Here is a 21,747-nt window from a genome sequence, read left to right on the forward strand (position 1 = left end):
GGCTCGAGAGGCTTGAGAGGTGGAGCTCTGGGAAGCTCAGGAGGCGGAGCTCTGGAAAGCTCGGGATGCTCGGAAGGCGGAGCTCGGGAAGCTCAGAAGGCGGAGCTCGGGAAACTCGGAAGGCGGAGCTCGGGAAACTCGGAAGGCGGAGCTCTGGAAACTCGGAAGGCGGAGCTCTGGAAACTCGGAAGGCGGAGCTCTGGAAAGCTCGGGAAACTCGGAAGGCGGAGCTCTGGAAATCTCGGGACACTCGGAAGGCGGAGCTCTGGAAACTCGGTAGGCGGAGCTCTGGAAAGCTCGGGAGGAGGAGCCCTAGAAGACTCGAGACTTGAAGGGGAGCCCTGGGAGGCTCGAGTGGCGGAGCCCTGGAAGACTCGAGACTTGGGAGGAGGAGTCCTGGAAGACTCGGGAGGCGCTGGCTCTTGGACGGTCATGGCTGCTGGCGCTGGCTCTGGGACGGTCGAGGCTACAGGCACTGGCTCTGGGACGGTCAAGGCTACAGGCGCTAGCTCTGGGACGGTCGAGGCTACAGGCGCTGGCTCTGGGACGGTCGAGGCTACAGGCGCTGGCTCTGGGACGGTCGAGGCTACAGGCACTGGCTCATTGACGTTTGAGGCTATCGGCACTGGCTCACTGACTTCTGAGGCGACAGGTACTGGCTGGGTGACCGAGGCATGCGCTGGCTTGGGTTCGCTGACCGTGGCTGACGAGGACTCAGGATCGCTCACCGTGACATGCGTGGGCTCTGGCTCGCTCACCATGACATGCGTGGGCTCTGGCTCGCTCACCGTGACATGCGTGGGCTCTGGCTCGCTCACCGTGACATGCGTGAGCTCTGGCTCGCTCACCGTGGCATGCGTGGGCTCTGGCTGGAAGGCTCGAGAGGCGGTGCCCTGGTAGGCTCGAGAAGCTTGAGGGGCGGAGCCCTAGAAGACTCGAGAGACTTGGGAGACGGAGCCCTGGAAGGCTCGAGAGGCTTGAGTGGCGGAGCCCTGGAAGGCTCGAGGGGCTTGAGAGGCGGAGCTCTGGAAAGCTCGGGAAACTCGGAAGGCGGAGCTCTGGAAATCTCGGGAAACTCGGAAGGCGGAGCTCTGGAAACTCGGTAGGCGGAGCTCTGGAAAGCTCGGGAGGAGGAGCCCTAGAAGACTCGAGACTTGAGGGGGAGCCCTGGGAGGCTCGAGTGGCGGAGCCCTGGAAGACTCGAGACTTGGGAGGAGGAGTCCTGGAAGACTCGGGAGGCGCTGGCTCTTGGACGGTCATGGCTGCTGGCGCTGGCTCTGGGACGGTCGAGGCTACAGGCACTGGCTCTGGGACGGTCAAGGCTACAGGCGCTGGCTCTGGGACGGTCGAGGCTACAGGCGCTGGCTCTGGGACGGTCGAGGCTACAGGCGCTGGCTCTGGGACGGTCGAGGCTACAGGCGCTGGCTCATTGACGTTTGAGGCTATCGGCACTGGCTCACTGACTTCTGAGGCGACAGGTACTGGCTGGGTGACCGAGGCATGCGCTGGCTTGGGTTCACTGACCGTGGCTGACGAGGACTCAGGATCGCTCACCGTGACATGCGTGGGCTCTGGCTCGCTCACCGTGACATGCGTGGGCTCTGGCTCGCTCACCGTGACATGCGTGGGCTCTGGCTCGCTCACCGTGGCATGCGTGGGCTCTGGCTCGTAGACTGGGGCAGGCGCGAACCGGGAGGCAGAAGCCCGTCTTCTCACCCTCCTCCGGGCAGACGAAGTGGACCGTGCAGGCTCGATGACGGCAACAGGCGTGGGGGTTTGCACACTGACCGTAGGGGCTGGCGTGACAGGGAGAGCTAGGGACGACTGGAGTCACCGCCATGGGAGGGGAGGCAGGATCCTCATCCACAACATCCACAGTAAGTGGCGAGCCGCATACCAGCAGCGTCTCCACCACAAAATCACAGAGCGTCCAGCCGCGTGTCGCCGGTGGCAACCGCTCCTTCAGTGAGGGGTTCAGGTTACCCCAGAAGAAAACCACCAAGGCCGAGTCCGGGAAGTCGGAGATGTTTGCCAGCTCAAGGAAGTCACTGATGTGGTCCTCCATCGGTCGGTCCTCTTGCTTCAGGCAAAGCAGCTGGTAGTTCGCTTGCTGAACCACTGGATCCATAGTGTGGTTCTGTAACGAATGCAGGAGTGAAGGCAGACGAGGAGGTGCGGATCCAAAAGCAGGTTCTTTATTATAAATCAAAGTGAGGGCAAACAAACAGGAACAAAGAAATATCCACAAGGGGAAAACAACATGAACAACATCCACAGGCAGGAGCAACAACCATAACATTCACGTACAACAACATTCAACGACCGACAAGGGAATGAAGGAACAAACAGGGTTTAAATACACAAGGACAAGGGTAACAAGGCCAATCAACAAACAGAACTCTGAAACAGGATAACGAGATAATTAACTATGGATTGATCCAAGATGGCGGCGCGGTAGCACGCAGCGGCCACTCCGGATCCACAATGGTGCTATTTTTGTTAAAAAAGCCCGACTTTTGCAACACACGGACATCGGAGCAACCGGTGTTCGTGTCTACCATCGCCAGACACTACTGAAATATAAGACTCATGCAAAAACCAAGCTGCATGATGACCTGCAGGAGGCGCTACGGCGTACTCGGCTTGCTCGCGGAGACCAGGCCTCCAGCCCTCGGCGTCGCCTGATGCCGGTGGCGGGGAGAGGACGTCGTAAGTGGTGTCGCGAAAGCGAAGCGAGGAAAGAGGGCGGGGTCCATGCTAGGCTAAAAACAAACCCTAGCCAGCCGGCTCTCCCGTCTATCCTGCTCTCAAATGTTTGCTCCCTGGACAATAAACTGGACTATATCCGACTCCAGCAGGCTACATGGCGTGAGTTTAGAGACTGCTGCGTCTTTGTTTTCACGGAGGCGTGGCTCAGTGACAGAGTTCGGATGCTGCCATTCAGCTAGGCGGGCTCGCCTCGTTTCGATGCCGACAGAAATACAGCTCTCTGCGGTAAGACTCGCGGTGGTGGCTTGTGTGTTTACATCAACACGGAATGGTGCAAGAACTCTATGCTAGTCTTTAGTTACTGTTCATCGCTGTTGGAGCTTGTGACTGTTAGATGCAGACCTTTTTATCTACCATGGGAATTCACCACTGTTTGCATAACCGAGTTTACATTCCCCAGCACTAACGCTAAGGAAGCGCTCTGTGAACTGTATGGGGCTATGAGCTGAACTGCAGAGCGCTCACCCCGACGGACTGTTTATTGTCGCCGGAGATTTCAACCATGCAAATCTCAAGACAGTGCTCCCTAAATTCCATCAGTATGTGGACTTTGCAACGAGAGGGGCTGAACACGCTTGATCTTGTTTACACAAACATCCCAGGCGTGCACGGGTGGAGCCCGCCCCCACCTCGGCTACTCAGACCACATCTCTGTTATGTTAATTCCAGCATACAGACCGCTAGTCAGATGCACAAAACCACTTCAGAAGCAGGTGAAAACCTGGCCAGCAGGAGCCATCTCTGCTCTTCAGGACTGTTTTGAGTGTACTGACTGGCACATGTTCAGGGAGGCTGCAACATATGGCGATTCTACCAACTTGGAGGAATACACAGCATCAGTGACCAGCTACATCAGCAAGTGCATTGATGATGTCACTTTCTCAAGACCATCACCACACGCTCCAACCAGAAGCCGTGGATGACTGCGGAGGTGCGCACACTGCTGAGGTCCTGAGACTCCGCCTTCAGAGCAGGCGATAAGGCAGCCCTAAGAACAGCTAGGGCCAAACTGTCACGGGCAATCAGAGAGGCAAAGCGCCTGCGCCCAGAGAATCCACAGTCACTTCCAGGACAGCAGTGACACGCGGCGCATGTGGCAGGGCATCCAGGCCATCACCAACTACAGGACAACATCAGTTGCCTGTGACAAAGATGCCTCCCTTCCAGACGCGCTGAACGACTTCTATGCTCGGTTTGAAGTGCAGAACGACGTGATGGCGAGGAAGTCCACCCCTTCTCCCAACGACCAGGTGCTCTGTCTTACCACGGCAGATGTGAGGAAAACTCTACGTAGAGTCAACCCACGGAAGGCTGCTGGACCAGACAACATTCCTGGCAGAGTGCTCAGAGGATGTGCAGACCAGCTAGCAGATGTTCTTACCGACATCTTCAACATCTCTCTGAGCAGCGCCGTTGTTCCAACGTGCTTCAAGGCCACCACCATCATCCCCATGCCAAAGAAGTCTTCAGTGTCCTGCCTCAACGACTACCGTCCCGTCGCACTTACACCCATCATCATGAAGTGCTTCGAGAGGCTCGTCATGAGGCAGATTAAGACCCAGCTGCCCCCTCACTAGACCCACTGCAGTTTGCGTATCGTTCAAACCGTTCAACGGACGATGCCATCACCACAACCCTCCATCTGGCCCTCACCCACCTAGACAATAAGGACTCATACGTTCGAATGCTGTTCATAGATTTCAGCTCAGCATTCAACACAATCATTCCCCAGCACCTGATTGGAAAGCTGAACCTGCTGGGCCTGGACACCTCCCTCTGCAACTGGATCCTGGACTTCCTGACTGGGAGACCTCAGTCAGTCCGGATCGGGAACAGCATCTCCACCACCACCACACTGAGCACTGGGGCCCCCAGGGCTGTGTGCTCAGTCCACTGCTGTTCACTCTGCTGACTCACGACTGTGCAGCAATGCACAGCTCGAATCACATCATCAAGTTCACCGATGACACGACCGTGGTGGGTCTCATCAGCAAGAACAACGAGTCAGCATACAGAGAGGAGGCGCAGCGGCTGACGAACTGGTGTAGAGCCAACAACCTGTCCCTGAATGTCGACAAAACAAAAGAGATGGTTGTTGACTTTAGGAGAGCACAAGGTGAACACACTCCACTGAACATAGACGGCTCCTCTGTGGAGATCGTCAAGAGCACCAAATTCCTTGGTGTTCACCTGGCGGAGAGCCTCACCTGGTCCCTCAACACCAGCTCTATCACCAAGAAAGCCCAGCAGCGTCTCTACTTTCTTCGAAGGCTGAGGAAAGCACATCTCCCAACCCCCATCCTCACTACATTCTATAGAGGGACTATTGAGAGCATCCTGAGCAGCTGCATCACTGCCTGGTTTGGGACTTGCACCGTTTCGGACCGCAAAGCCCTGCAGAGGATAGTGAGGACAGCTGAGAAGATCATTGGGGTCTCTCTTCCCTCCATCAAAGACATTTACAAAAAACACTGTATCCATAGAAGCAACCAGCATTGTGGATGACCCCACACACCCCTCACACAAACTCTTTACCCTCCTCCCATCTGGCAAGAGGTACCGAAGCATTCGGGCCCTCACGGCCAGACTGTGTAACAGCTTCTTCCCCAAGCCATCAGACTCCTCAATACTCAGAGACTGGTTTGACACACACGTGTCCTGAGTTGCACTTTAATTACTGTCACTTTATAACTGTCTGCTACCTCAATAACTGCTATGTGCATAGAACATTATCTCATAGTATGTTATGTTTACATTTTTAGAAACTGTCATCTTTTTGCACTACTGAGTACTGGTCGGCGCTTGCACTGTCTATTGTCCTGTTCATTGTCAGTAATTTGTTGTACTGTCCTGTACTTTTTGCACATGTTTGCACGTGCACTTTATATAGGTATATATAGGTAGTTTATATAGGTATTTTATTTCGTTGTGTAGTCTCATGTGGTCCTATGTTGGTCCTTTGTTGTTTTTATGTAGCACCATGGTCCTGGAGGAACGTTGTCTCGTTTTGCTGTGTACTGTACTAACTGTATATGGTTGAAACGACAATAAAAACCACTTGACTTGACTTGACTTGAACTAAAACCAATGACAAACAAGAACTGAATCAAGGTAATCAACCAATGAACCAATAAAACCCAGATACAAAACATGGAGGGAAAACAGGATGTGACAAAACTAGGAACTGAACAGGAATTTTCAAAATAAAAGTACACAAAAGAACAAAGGACAACAATGAACATGACAGTAGATCAATGAAGGATTAGAAACTCCCAGCGAGGGCTGAAAGAGACAGGGCCGAGTGGGCCGTAACACCCTAGGCTATCACTGAGGAAATGTTATATGAAAGCCTATTGTGAGGACTAAACACTGCTGCTTTATAGAACTGAACCTGTAAACTCTCTGAGGACTCTGTTGTTTGGTTGAACAAGAGACTGTTTTATGAGTGCTAGAAATCTCACAGAAGAGGGTGAACCAGACCTGTGTATTATTTATGCAGGGTTGGCTCGCTCAACAAAGTCAGGAGGTATTGTTTTTTGTGCAGTGTATACTTGGAGTTTTAAGCCATAGAAAGGAGTTGAAAAGGGTAAACAATCCTTTCTGATTTGATGTTCAATAAGCACAATTCACGTGTTTGAATGGGTACAAAGTATTATGAGTTCAACAATAGTGTATTTTTTAAATGTCCAACTTAAGGAGGGCCAGTGGGCCTCTTTTATATAACAGGTCGGCGTTCAATTACAGTAACTTTCTCTTGCATGATACATCTCTTAACCTTATCTTCACAGAAGTTTATGTCCTGAGTTTTCTGTCCATAGAGTACAAATGTTTTCTCAGTTAACTTAAAAATCTGCTTTATCTGGTTTATTCAAAATCTGACTAAATCCACCTGAATTGACCTTTGGCTAAGCTCCGCCCTCCTTAGTTACAGTCGCTCATGCTGACAAACTCTGCAGAACTCCCCATAGGAATGAATGGGAGATTGCGTCAACGGAGCGGTTTTTGGCTAAATATTCACATAAACGGAATGGATAATATTCTCAAGTGGGCTGGAATGAAGAGTGGCATTGTAAGACATATTTATCTGATGTTTTTTGTAAAATAAATTGTTAAACTACACTGTAATTTGATGGAAAACTATGGAAACTGTGAATCAGAATAAAGCCAAAGGATTATCAGTCACTTGAAAAGGAAAAAAAACGTAATTTAATAGCGATAACACATCTGATAACATTAATGTAAGTGAACAGAACTGCTTATAACATCTCATAATACACACACTTTGATGCTGTGAACTCTTTATTTACTAATTGCCTTTACTAAGACCTGAGACAATACATAAATTCATTAATGTTAAGTTATTAGCTTTAATTTACCTTGGAGCAAATATAGATGTTATGATGTATCGCTGATGTCATTCATGTTCATTTAGGAATGAGGGCTATTACAGATTAATCCATAGCATGCTCTTCTCGACATTTATTTAAAGATGATCCTTGTGACACCTGCAGCAAATTTTTTTACTTTTCTTTGGATCATTTTGATAAAATCCCGCTTAAAATGGCTTAAACACACACCACTCCCGTAGACTTTCATAGCAAACACATGTCAGAGTAATGGTGGCCCAGCAACGGTTGCTAAAACAGGATTGGTCAGAAATGCTTTTAAGATGGGTCTTAGCGAAGGATCAGTTAGGTTAGGACAAATTTGGTTACACCAACGAAGGTCATTTTTATCGGTTGGATCAATTACAAATGTATCCTTGAGGTAACAATTGTAGGTTACCACTTTTTCAGTTCAGGGCTGTGTAGTGTACATTTTCAAGGCCTTTTGGAAACTGACTGCTGAAAACAAAATCAGCAATTAAGGTTACTTTGTTGTCAGAAAGATCAGGAAACATGGATGATGGCAATATATTTTTCTTGATGAACTTTTATTTTATATATACCATAATAGGCCTACAAATTACTCAGTTTGCTTGCAGACAATAATGGAATTTTAGTCAAATACTAACTATTTTCATGTTGTAAAAATGTACAACATGCATAAAATGGTTGCTGGAATGAATAAATACATTTATATTACCGAAACGGCAAGTGCTAACATTCTCTACAGAAACCGTTGTCTCCTCTGCCATGTTGAAAGTTTTCAACTCATCCCATCTCAGAAACTCCAGTTTTCCAGTCATAATTACACCTTGAGGGGTCTTTCATGTACAACTTCTGAGTGGAAAACTTGCACTTGCAATAATTCCAATAGTACATGGAGGCAGCATTAGCCTGCTGAATAGAAAACAGCTGGTTCAAGATAGTAAGTGATGGTTTAGTGCTGGTTTAGCTGGTGGACTGTTACAGCATGCTTTTCACCAGCACAAAATGCTGGTCAATCAGCAGTGTTGGGTTGATTACTTCTAAAATGTAATCTGGTACTGATTACAAATTACATAAATAAAACTGTAATTAGTAACCCTTTAGATAATCTAATGTGATTACTTGTGGGTTAACTTTAGCATGTTTTGATGAAAATCGTTAATTTTATGTGTATTAAGAATCTTTTTTTTAAGACCAGCAAGAAGTTCTGTACTGTACTGGTCAGCTAGACCAGAGTTGCCATGCTGTTCACCAACACAACTAATTTGTTGTAGATTCATGTGCTGTAGCCCATTCAAAACACATATGCTGGTCTTTTTAGCATTGCATTCCACTCTCTCATTTTTGTATGGGTCACTATGGTTATCTTTATTTTGTAAATAGTATGTGTTTACACTTTAAAAATCAGTATACAATCACAATGCCCAGTTATGTGTTAAACTGGGACATACTCTGTTGCTTAGCAACAGAGTAAGGTTACCCATGTGAGAGTTTTGCTGGCTGTCTCTTGCCATTATGAGTAGACACTTAGATTTTCTGAAGTGCGTTTTGATTACATTCCTTCAGACAGACCACATTCATAGAACCTGCATAGTTATCTATTCTCCAAATACAAAAACAATGAAATCAGTTTGAATAGAAGGCCAATAATCATATAAAATTTTGGTCAACATTGCCATACATATCATGCTAAACATGCCAGCATCCCATTACAACCAATAAACATCTATGCAATTAATGGAACTTACAAATTATTTATATTTTATTCCAATAACAACAACAATTACATAACATTTATATAACACATGTGGCACATCACATTTATGAAAACCATATTGAAACCTAGTGTAGATCTGCTGGCAGTCAAATAGAACAAATTTTACTTAAAGAAAGAATCCAACAAGAGAGAGACATTCAGTAAGAAGAGAGCTGTCCACTAACCATTTATGTAAATTAGTACATTTTGTGTGTTTTAGGTGGATATTAACTGTGCTATTTTATTTATATGTCATTTACATATACATTTATTTTCAAACACATATATTGTTTGAATCAAGCAATTGATTAGCACAAAAAAAAAAAAAAAAGCCAACTAACAAAATAAATTATGTAAGTTTGAACCCTGTTTACATGGATATTTGACAAATATTACCTAAGTAGCTATGGTGACACGTATGGCTGACATGGGAATGCACACATCAGGAGTTGTTTGAAGATTTTCTCTGAAAAACAGTACAGTTCAGCTTGGATATTGTGTCACAAAGTGTGCTTTTTTTTTTTTTCCTGTCAGTGAAACTTTGTGCACAGAATCATTTGAATGAACTGTTTTACAAGCCAGCATCCCTCCTGCAACCGAGTCACAAGAAGGTGTCAAAAGTGCAACTCTAAGCAACTACACACATAAATCACAGCTCTTAAAAGCAGGGCCTCTCTCTCTCTCTCTCTCTCTCTCTCTCTCTCTCTCTCTCTCTCTCTCCAGGAGGGCCGGAACAGGACAGACCATCCTCAAGGCCCCTGAAACTTGTAGCCTTGTAAAAGACACTCATCTAAGAATTATGTGCCAAGTGAAAAGGGTGTGTTTGCGCTGTCTGTTTTTTCCAAGTACATTCACTAAATGGCTTGAACAATCTGCTTTCGGGGGGACTCAGATCAGAACCAAAGATTGGTGGGCCAATGTGACTATAGTGGCCTGGGAAGACTCAGAGAGTCCACAACCATGGGGACATGAGAGGGGGACATAATGAGAAAGCTGTCCCCGGAGGTCCTTGTCCACATAAAGGCATGATTATTCCCCCTCTTGGCAAGAGCATCTGATGGCAGGACTGGTCAGACACTGGACTCAGTATTCCCCAGCCTTATTAGACAGGGGTCCACTCCCCTCCTGCTCACAGCATCAGGCTTGTTTGTTTTTTGGGGAGCACTGTGGGAAAGTAGTTTAAGTGTAAGCATTTCCCTTTTATTTCTTTCAGAGGGATCCCTTAGAAAAGATTTAGAAATAGGGAGATGATGAGATCCTGCTGGTAATGAGCGGAGATGTTGCAGTCTTTCAATTTTAAGAGCTGCACCAGCCAACCAGCACTGTTCTCCATAAATGTGGCATCCATTCAGCTTTTTTCCACTGAGAAGAGCAATAGACACACTTCACTGTTTGATCTGTGCTCCTCGTCTGGTCTCAAAGACCAGCTTTCACTGACATTTTATTACGGCGTTCCATCCTTTAAGCCCGGCTAACAAACACACATGTTGCATAAACCCATATTGATGAGCTAATGGAGGCTGTTAAAGGCTTGTCAAGAGCAATTTAGCCTTTACTGCTGAGCAATTGTGCAAAGGAAGTACTTTTCAAGTGTCAAGCAGGGGAATTCAGGAACTTTGGCCTCCTTTTCATGCAAAGGAAGATACCCCACAAGCTGTGGAGTTTATGTGATTTAGTGATGTCCAGTTCTTGTACGAATTGTTCTTTGAACCGGTTCTTTTCAGTGAGCGAGTTGAACCAGATCTTCAAATCGAACTGAATCATTTGAAACAGTTTGCGTCTTGGGTCATCACTGATCCACAAGTTACTCTATCTTAACCTGTCTCTCGAACGTGCCTGACACTCCTATTTGAAATGAGCCAATAACCGGGAGTAATATGATCATAGAACTGGTGATATCTGCTTTTTCTAACTCTTCTTCGCAATGAACCGCTCCAAGTCGCTCATAACATTACACTGAAATGAGAATCGCCTCTTTCGGAATTGTCCAACATACTGATGTATTTTCCTGAACAGAAGAACAGTTAAGGTAAAACATACTGGAAATTTGTTTATGACTTGTATTTCCATTTTATCAGCGGTTGTCTCCAGTGCACTGATCTGGGGGAAAGAGCTCTTGAGTAAACAGTACACTGAGTCGATCACAGCAGTTCTCAATTCAACGTTACACTGAACCGAGAATCATCTCTTTCGGTTCAAAATACTGAGAACTGATGAGTGAGATGCGATCAGTCGAGAGATGTAAATTAATTGTACTATTGATTATTGTGCATGCAGATTATATTTGAAGTTGTTATGAGATGGATTATGGTTTCTGTAAAAAGGGTGAGTTGAGTAAGACTCGTTTATTCACTTTATGTGATTTAGACATGTAGAACATCCACGTTTGTATATGAGTGTCAGTATTGGGTTCTTTAGGTGCAAAACTTTAATGAAGGAAACCTGTTCAAATGTAAGATCATTGAATGAAACACCAATAAATGCCTTTATTATTATAGTCTAATATTGTTAATTATAGCTTATTATTATTGAATACAATGTAGTAATCATCAATATGCACTTAAATATGACTTTATTAAATGTGTTTGACCGTGCATTCGACACCGGGATATTATCATTATGTAAAGTGACATCTATACCCGATAACGTAAAAGAAGTGGTGAAGTTTTGAAATGAACCATCCGAAAGAAAGATTTATTCGGTATCTCCTCCTTTTGCTTTAATGACAGCATGCACTTGAGCTGGCATGGACCCCACAAGTTTGTGCAAAACCTGATTATCCATGTTATTAAGCATGATTTTATAAAATGGAAAAAGTGGCCGCACTATGCATATATTGTTTATTTTGCACAGACGCGTTTCGGCGTGTGCCTTCTTCGCAGAAACACGTCTGTGCAAAATAAACAATATATGCATAGTGCTGCCACTTTTTCCATTTTATATGTTATCTTTTAGGCCAGCACTCTTAAAATTCATTATTTACACTGAGTGAAGCCTGCTCTCATCCTCACTTATTAAGCATGATTTTAGAATTTTCCAAAGATTTTGCTTTAAAGGAAGCAAATAAATCTGACCTTTTGTATATCATATTGTTTCTTTCAAAATTGTAAAGGTGCGTCCCAAACAGCACAATTCTGCAAAATTCTATTTTACAAGTAGTAAGTAGTGTGAGTAGTATGTTACCACTGAAAATGCAACAAAAAGAAGTGTACTATGAGTACCCGGATGATGGAACTTCATGCAGCAATTGCTCGTGGCTTGTCTTGGGGCAGAGTTACCTGGCTCTGTTGTTGGTCTGACAAAACCACTGATAATAATGGAGAAAGTTGCAACTAGGAAAACTTCAGTAAAGACAGCACTTTACAAATGTAAGCATGAACTGTGTGAATATGTACATTGTTTGAGATGCAAGTGTCATCATCTTATTCAGTGGTTCCCAAAAATTTTACAGTGGCGTACCCCTCAACATCCTTTCGCATACCCACTCTCGAACACATAGATATGTTTCTGAAATGTATTCTGAAAATATGTAGATTTTCCACAATTATGTTTGTAAAAAAAAAAACTCCCTTATATTAAACATGTTACATTTGTACATGTTTTGTACTTTGTACCGATTAAGATGGGTATGCTAGATTTGATATAACTGCATAAATTGAAAACTCCCCCCTCACCACGTCACGGTACGCAAGAATAGCGTTCGGTCCTGTGCCTGGAATTGCACATCATTGCAGGTACGGTGTTGCTGGCCGACTTCGAGCATTGTGGCTATCTGTGCAATAGCTCGCATGAGTAAATGCATTTTTTAACTGCAAAAGATTTCATCGCATATTTATCTGACCTTTATGACACAAGCACACAATATACTTTTTGCAAGTGAGAAATACATGAACTGGATTTTAATGTTATTTTAGACGGTGATGAAATTAAAAGAACGGTAAATCTCAGAATTGTATTTGCTTACCCCCATTGTAACCTCACGTATCCCCAGGGGTACACGTACCCAAATTTGGGTAGATGTGTATGGATTTTGATTGCTGATTTAGATCATTGCATATTTCAGTCTACACATTCATGAGAAGAAATAAAAGACTATGCTCAGAACCATCTTAACAAAATACAGCTGTTAAACCAGTCTGATGCAGTCTGTTCTGAAAATTACTATGTATTACATTTGATCCAGTGCTGTGGTGGAGGCCTCTACTGGTGAACAGTAGTAATGCGACTTGTTTACTCACATTCAGCAGCCCGCCAAACCTATCCTGGTGAATGAAGCGCCAATGATTCATTAAGTTTGGTGGTGTTAATATTTAGCAAAATAATCGATAATTCAACCCACACAGTCATTGCAGTCATCCTGTTTTTTATTAAAGATTTGGAAATGTCCTGTCAGTAAATAGCTAAAGGTTCATTGAACAGAGTATAAAAGCAAATACACAAACAAGTTCTGAAAAAGTAGACTTTATGTTATTTAAATGATGTACTAGGGCAAGTGTACTTACAAAAGAAACAACATGACTTTACTGAGTCTATTTTAGGATCCATCCACTTTTCTGTTCAAATAACATCTATAGTCAAAGAGTGACAGTTGGCTGAGACAAAAAATAAAAGACTAATTCAAATCAATCCCATACATGACTTGAAAAGCCATTAACTCAACCTATAGAAAGGTCTTTTTGATAGAGCCATTAAAGAGAAACTGATCAATGATGCTTCATTTTAGTATGTGTGTTACTGTAGCTGGCATGGTGCTAGCAACACAAAAGTCATGGGTTTGATTCCCAGGGAATGCATGGACTGATTAAAAACCAAAGAATGCAATGTAATTTTCTTTAGAAGTGTCTGCCAAATGCATAAATGTAAATGTAGAGGAAAGACCTCTTGGCATGAATGGCCAGAGTAACACAAAATCCAAGCCAGCCATCTCTTGATGAAACATCTTTGTTTGAAAGCCTCAAAAAGAGTGCAGTCAGTCTCACTCACATCACTGAGTGTTTGTGCGTGTGATGATTTGCATTGAGACTGAAAAGAAGCTTACGCAACAGCAGGGGATAATTTGTATAACTTGTGCTTACTATAGGCTGGAGGGAGGTCAGAGTTGCTGGTTACTCTTTGTTTAGGGTCATTGGTACTCCTAATGTCTTGGGTAAGCAAAAACAAACACCCCCTTATTAAATGGTTCATATGGAACTCCCACACTTTCATGTCATTTTTTATTTTTGGCATGGTACCCTCATTATTACCCAGTGACAGAACAGCAATATCTGGAACATTCACTGCTACTTAAAGGAAAAATTCAACCATTTTGTTTTCAACAGAGGTAACAAGATCATGGTTTGTAATTAAATGAGAGTAAATGGTGACAGAATTTTTATTTTTGTGTGATCTATCCCTTTAAATTATTAGCTTTGCAACAAATGCAATGTGCCAGTTGCCAATCAAAACTAAGCAGTCATTGAATTAGGTTCAATGCATTAGATTTGCATAATATTACATAATAATGATTTCTGTGTTAGCTCAATGTAAAAGCATCTTGATTCACTCTCTCAAACAGGTAGGATTAGATATTGATTTTTATGCATAGAACATTTAACTTCGTCTTGAGACAATATTACATCAGAAAGATGCTAGTCTGATAGAGCAGAACACTATTATCATAAAACAAAAGGAAACTGATAAGTATTCATTATTTTCCAAAGCCATTGAGTGCTCTGTTCTTGGTCGGGTGACTGAGGCCATTCTCATGCGAGAGCTCTCATCTCCTCTGGTCTTTCCCAGTATGTTCTCTATTATAGTGCTGGATTGAATTTGACCACAGTTACATAACTGCTGTCTGCTTGCACAGATCTCCTGCAGCTCGTTTTCCTTAATCATCTCTGCTTGATTACTCTCTCTCTCTCTCTCTCTCTCTCTCTCTCTCTCTCTCTCTCTCTCTCTCTCTCTCGCCCTCTCTCTCTCTCTTTCTCTATATAAGCCCCTCCCTGACTCACTCAGGCTGGGGACAAAGAAGAGCTTGCTTACCCAAATACGAGCAGATGACACACACATAAGCCAGAGCAACCGCAATGGTCCAGTTCAGAGCGGATCGAGAAGGGGCTGAGGACCCTGTGTCTGTCCCTCGGGGGAGCAAGAGGACTTGAGACAAGAGAATCACGCCATACTGTTACACAAACACCCAGAAACACACCAGCTTCCTCATAGTACATATGCATCTGGAAAGCGGGTCTTTTAAAGGAATAGTTCATTCAAAAAAATGTTACATTCTGTTATCATTTACTTACCCTAATTTCAAACCTATGACTTTCTCTCTTCGATAGAACACTAAGGAGAAATGTTGCTGCTCGCTCTTTTCCATGCAATTACAATTAATGGAGAGCAAAGCTTCACATCTTTTAAAAGAAAGGAAAAGCACCATAAAAGTGGCCCATATGACTTGTGCACTATATACCAAGTCTTCTGAAGCTTTGTGTGAGAAACAGACTGAAATTTAAGTTGTTATTCACTGAAAATCTTCCACTCCAGAGAACTGTTTACTGCTGCGACCGGATCATTGTGTCATTGGGCAAATCCTTCAGACCAATTTTGTGAACAACATCAATGATTGTACTTCTCTTATGAACTCTCGTTAATGTGCCTTTTTGATCTGAGGCGATTGACCCAGGGACCAAGACATTAGCTCCGCAGCAGGTAAGCAGACTGCTCCGTCCCCCGGTGGAGGGCGGGGAGGAGAATCCTTTGTTGAATTTATTTCATTTGCCACATTCTCAATAAAAAAGCTATTTCCTTTGTCTCTGGGTCACCTGGCTCGCAAATGCCGTTCTCACGGTACTCTGCTGCCACACCTCAACAGTCCTGGCACGCTGGACCCGGACCCTCCACCCTCAACCCCATGACTGTTCCCCGACTGTCTGGTTCTGACCAGAGGATGCTGCTACACGACCACCTCCTCAATCATGCACTCCCGGCAGGGGGTGGGTTCGTGATTGAGGAGGATGCTGCTACACGACCTCCTCCTCAATCACGAACCCACCCCCTGCCGGGAGTGCGGAGCAAGGTTAGTGCTTTGAGTCCTTTCACAGCACTAGAGCCTCGGGACGCGTCCGCGCATCCCGACGCCATACTACCTGCTCCGACCCACTGCGAAGCCCCGCCGGGTACCTCAAAAATAATCGTCCCCTTGGTGCCCCTAGCACGGAACTTGGATGTGTGGCTTTCACTTCCCAAACCATCATGCTGGCTGGTCCAGACCATCCGACTCGGTTAAGCAATTCAGTTTGACAGGCCCCAACCCCCCTTCACGGGCGTCTGCTTCTCCGCAGTACACAGCGAACATGCCAAATCCCTCCATTGCGGAAATCACTACTCTTCTACTCAAAGACGCTATAGAGCCTGTCCCTCCAACCGAGATGAAGAAGGGTTTCTACAGCCCTTACTTCATTGTACCCAATAAAGGTGGCGGCTTACGACTGATCTTGGACTTGTGAGTTTTCAACCAGGCCTTGTGCAAACTCCAGTTCAAAATGCACATGCAAAAACACATCCTAACTTGTGTCCGGCATCTAGATTGGTTCGCAGCGGTAGACCTGAAAGATGCGTACTTTCACCTCTCAATTCTGCCTCGACACCGACCCTTCCTACGGTTCTCGTTCGACGGCCAGGCATGTCTCTGTCCCCTCGTGTCTTCACGAAAGTCGCAGAGGCAGCTCTTGCCATGCTGCGAGAAGCCGGCATCCGCATACTCAATTACCTCGACGACTGGCTCATACTGGCCCACTCCTGAGAGTTACTATGCACTCACAGAGACCAGATGCTCAGGCACCTCAGCCGCTTGGGGCTTCAGGTCAACCGAGAAAAGAGTAAACTCACCCCGGATCAGAGTATCTCTTTTCTAGGCATGGAGTTAGACTCAGTCTCGATGTTAGCACGTCTCACCAACGAGCATGTGCAGTCAGTGCTGGACTGCCTCGCCACCTTCAGGCCAGGCACAACGGTCCCTTTAAAACTTTTCCAAAATATCCTGGGGCATATGGCATCCTCCGCGGTGGTCGCCCCACTGGGGTGGATGCATATGAGACCGCTTCAGCACTGGCTTCAGACTCGAGTCCCGAGACAAGCATAGCGCCACGGCACGCACCAGGTAACAACGGGCACACAGACGCGGGCCGCTGGAAAGGGGCCCCGCTGCGCTGGCACATCAACTGCCTAGAGTTGCTGACTGTATTTTTTGCCCTGCGGAACAATCTCCCATTAGTTAGAGACAAACATCTCCTACTCAGGTCAGACAGCACCATCGCGGTAGCATACATAAATCGCCAAGTCGCGTATGTTTCTGCCACAAGTCACGACTCGCCCGTCGTCTCCTCCTTTGGAGCCAGCCACGACTCAAATCTCTGCGCGCCACTCACCTCCCCGGCAAACTCAATGCGATGGCAGACACGCTGTCACGACAACGTTGGCCCGGTGGAAAGTGGAGGCTCCACCCCCAGTCGGTTCATCTGATTTGGGAACGATTCGGCAAGGCCCAGGTAGAACTGTTTGTCTCCCAAGAGACCTCCCATTGCCCACTCTGGTATGCCCGAACAGAGGCTCCCCTGGGGGAAGACGTGCTGGCACACAGCTGGCCCTCAGGGGCTGCGCAAGTACGCATTTCCCCCAGTGAGCCTTCTTGCACAGGTGCTGTGCAAGTTCAGGGAGGCGAGGAGCAAGTCACCCTAGTGGCTCCTTACTAGCCCACCCAGGCCTGGTTCTCGGACCTCATGCTCCTCGCAACAGCCCCTCCCTGGCAAATTCCCCTGAGGAAGGACCTTCTTTCTCAGGGACGGGGCACGCTCTGGCACCCGCATCCAGACCTCTGGAACCTCCACGTCTGGCCCCTGGACGGGACGCAGAAGATCTAGCTTGTCTACCACCTGCCATCATAGACACCATCAGCCAAACCAGAGCCCCCTCTACCAGGCAACTTTACGCCCTGAAGTGGCACTTGTTCGCAAATTGGTGTTCTTCCCAGGCTGAAGACCCACAGAGTTGCGCAGTTAGGTCAGTGCTCCTATTCCTGCTGGAGAGGTTGGAGGGGAGGCTGTCCCTGTCCACCTTGAATGTGTATGTTGCTGCTATCGCGGCCCACCACAACACAGTAGACGGTAAGTCTTTGGGTAAGCACAACTTGAACATCAGGTTCCTAAGAGGCACCCAGAGGTTAAATCCTTCCCGGCCAAGCCTGTTCCCCTCTTGGGATCTCTCAATGGTCCTCATGGGCCTTCAGAGACCCCCCCTTCGAGCCACTAGAATCAGTTGGACTCAGGGTCCTCTTCCTAAAAACGGCCCTGCTGATCGAGCTCGCCTCCATCAAGAGGATCGGGGACCTGCAAGCGTTCTCTGTTAGCGACGCCTGCCTGGAGTTCGGTCCGGCAGACACTCATGTGATCCTAAGACCGCGACCGGGCTATGTGCCCAAGGTTCCTACCATGCCGTTCAGAGATCAGGTGGTGAACATGCAAGCGCTCCCCTGGGAGGAGGCAGACCCAGCCCCTTCATTGCTGTGTCCTGTACATGCTTTGCATTCCTACTTGGACCGCACGCAGAGCTTTAGATGTTCTGAGCAGCTCTTTGTCTGCTTTGGCGGACAGTAGAAAGGGAACAAAAACTCTCAAAAACAGTCTCAAAACAGATGCCATTTCATTGGCCTACCACACCCAGGCCGTGCCCCCACCCTTGCAGGTCCGAGCTCACTCAACAAGGAGTGTTGCGTCCTCGTGGGCACTGGCCAGGGGCACCTCCCTGGCAGACATATGTAGAGCAGCGGGTTTGGCAACACCTAATACCTTTGCGAGATTTTACAATCTCAGGGTTGAGTCAGTATCGTCCCGTGTCTTCTCAGGTTCGAGCTGGTAGAACTCGGTAATACGCTGATGAACTGACCGGGTGGATTGCTTGCACCTAACACTCTTTCCCTCGGTCGAGGTAAAATTGTGCGCTTTCTCTCCCAGGAGATTCCATATATTTGGTCCCTGGATGAATCCTCCCTTGCCCTATGGGTCCTCAATTCAGCGGAGGAATTCGCCAACCCAATCCACTACGGGTACTTAATCTACCCGTACTGGTATAGGTGCACCACAGGTCCGGGCTCCTGCGTGGACTCCTCCTGTGTATATTTTCCGTGGTACGGTCCCCTTGCGAGTGGACCCGCATCTCCCTTAGGCAGTGCCAGCAGCCTTCCGGTTGCCATGCTGTAGCAACTCCCCCCTCTTTGAGGCTGGATCTACCACCGCGCCATTTTTTCCACATGTGACCTGAGGGGCCCACGTGATGTCAATCTCGCCACTTACCTCCCCGTTGCTGGGCAGGTGTGGTCTCTGCAGTGTCTTTTCCCCCTGAAAGAATAGGAAACTGGGTAAGACCCCCTTCCCACGATGTGTGTAAGGGCCCCAGCCGCTTTGGCTCTATGCAAGAAACATAGAGAGAAAAGAGGCCCGGCTAGGCTCGGCCCGTTCCCAGATGGGCAAGCGTCGCCTTGTTTCCCTGCTTAGGGTACCCAAAAGGGTTCTGAAGTATTTTATGGGGCATTGGGGAAGGGTACGTGCAGTCTGACACAACTGGTCGTTTGCACGTAAATATACCTGCCCGCTCTTGTGTCAGCAGTACACGTACGCTGCTCAGCGCATGGCGTGATTTGAATTTGACCCCTAGTGTCGCTTCTTCGACACAATGTCGAAGTGAGTGACAGATGGGGAACGTCTAGGTTACGGAAGTAACCTCCATTCCCTGATGGAGCAAATACTGTCTGCCTAATTCCCATTGGCCTTTTTTCATAGATCAGAGGCATATTCGGTGCTCAAGAGAGACCCCTAGTGTCGCTTCTTCAACACAACATCTCGTTCCCTCCATCAGGGAACGGAGGTTACATCCATAACCTAGACGATTTTGGCCCACTAGGTTTATCGCATCACATATCGCTGTCTCTTTATCCAAGTTTATTGCATATCACTTCTAATCGTGAAGCCCTAGTGGTCAGTTCTTAATTTGTTTGTTCTATAGAAATTAAAATAAATAAATAAATTAAATTAAAAAAATAAGCTAATATTTAATATTGTGGGGCAGAGAAATAAGAAATTAAGAAATCAGACTTGTTATATGTATGTATGTATAATAAAAAAAATATTTTGCCTATATTACCAGACTGACTTTCTCGCATTTTCTTCATATCAACATTTATGATTATTATCCTTATTATATGTCCCTACCAACTTTCAAACCAAACCTACACCCTTGATGAGTAGAATAGCATCTCAGAATGCACAGCATGTCAAATCTTGAGGCGGATGAGCTACAACAGCGGAAGACCAAGTCGGGAACATTTTTAACATAGTATTCTTAATAAATTTCTGTGAGTGTATATGACAAACAGTGTACATGACACAGTCTGTCAGTTATGATTACACATAGACATTTTGAAATGAGTTCATAAAAGTACCATCCAAGACTGAGTCCCAGCTGGGCTGTATCATATTGTGGAATTGTGTTTGAAAATGTGCTCCTGTCCCAACCTAACAAACGTACTGTGCAGTGGTAATTAGTGACACAGTATCCAGAAATATTTGGACTCATTCACTGCTGATAAGCATTCTGTACCTGCAAGCCTACTGCATCCCAAACCAGCAAAATCATACAAAACTTTGCAACAGACATCACTGGAGCAGTTAAATAACCTATTCAAATCATGCTGTGCTCTGTTTGGCAACATATGAACAGGCATATCCTAAGTTCAACTGAAGCCTTGTTCAACTGAAATGTGCAAACACTATATCACCTAAAAAGAAGCACTTTCTGTCCTTAGGTTATTGTCTATTCACTGAAAAAAAATGTGCTTCATGTGGCATCTAAATTAACTACTTTGATTCAAGTCCACAATATAATTTAACATCACTGAATTAATCTGAATGCATTAGGTTACACCAACAAAACCTAAATTTAAGGGTTATATCAGGTTGAAATATCTCTTTAAAATAACAGTTGCAGGATGCCACATTTAACTGTGTACAATAAGATCCAAAAGTCTGAAACACAATAAAATACTGAGTAATTATTATTATGATTAATTCAACTGTTCACTCAAATTGTTTTGCTTTTAATATTTGAAGTATTAAGTATGTATTAAAATGAATTGTAAATTAACTGCATGTCAACTATTCCTCAAAAGCAATATAAAAAAATAAACTTGAATAAACAGACAAAATACTGCCTAATATTTTTCACTCCTTATGGAAAATCAAGTATAATCAACTAACCAGTAAATTAAAAGGAGTGATTGTGCATTGTTATCATGCATTGTTATGCATCATGCATTTATCCTGTCTTCTTTGCATTGAAGCTGCATAGTCATTGTTGTTCAGGGGGGTGACCTTCGCCCTGACCTCTGCATTTCACAACAAATCAATCAAATCAAATCACTTTATTGTCACACGACCATATACACAAGTGCAACAGTAGGTGAAAGTCTTGTGTGCAGTTCCGAGCAACAAAGCAGTCATGACAGTGATGAGACATATACCAACATTCAATAAACAACATATTTGCACAACACAATTTACATATCTAATGTACACATGATTACACAACACAATAATTATATACAATGTACAGTAAACAATACACACAATATAGAATACACACACAATAAAAAAAGTATGTAAAGTGTCTAAAAAAATTAATAAAATAAAATATACAGTAGTTGTATTGTGAAGAGAATATAATTTATGACAGTCCAGTGTGAGAAAATAAGATTAATAAAGTGCAGTGCTGATGTATATTGATCATGAGAGATCAAGAGTTCAAAACATAACTACATTACCATAA

At 45.3% G+C, this 21,747-nt stretch overlaps 1 protein-coding gene across 1 annotated transcript in view; it reads left to right on the plus strand.

Moving 5' to 3' along the window:
- Positions 1 to 10,399: 10,399 nt before the first annotated feature.
- The window catches only part of LOC127649264 (elongation of very long chain fatty acids protein 1-like), a 76,659-nt gene continuing 65,311 nt past the window's right edge, over positions 10,400 to 21,747 (plus strand). Inside the window, exon 1 of the mRNA XM_052134295.1 lies at positions 10,400 to 10,924. The gene's annotated coding sequence lies outside the window, so the exon portion shown is untranslated. The remainder of the gene's footprint in view (positions 10,925 to 21,747) is intronic.

This window comes from Xyrauchen texanus, chromosome 9 (genome assembly GCF_025860055.1).
Source record: "Xyrauchen texanus isolate HMW12.3.18 chromosome 9, RBS_HiC_50CHRs, whole genome shotgun sequence".
In the NCBI taxonomy this organism is placed as follows: Eukaryota; Metazoa; Chordata; class Actinopteri; order Cypriniformes; family Catostomidae; genus Xyrauchen; species Xyrauchen texanus.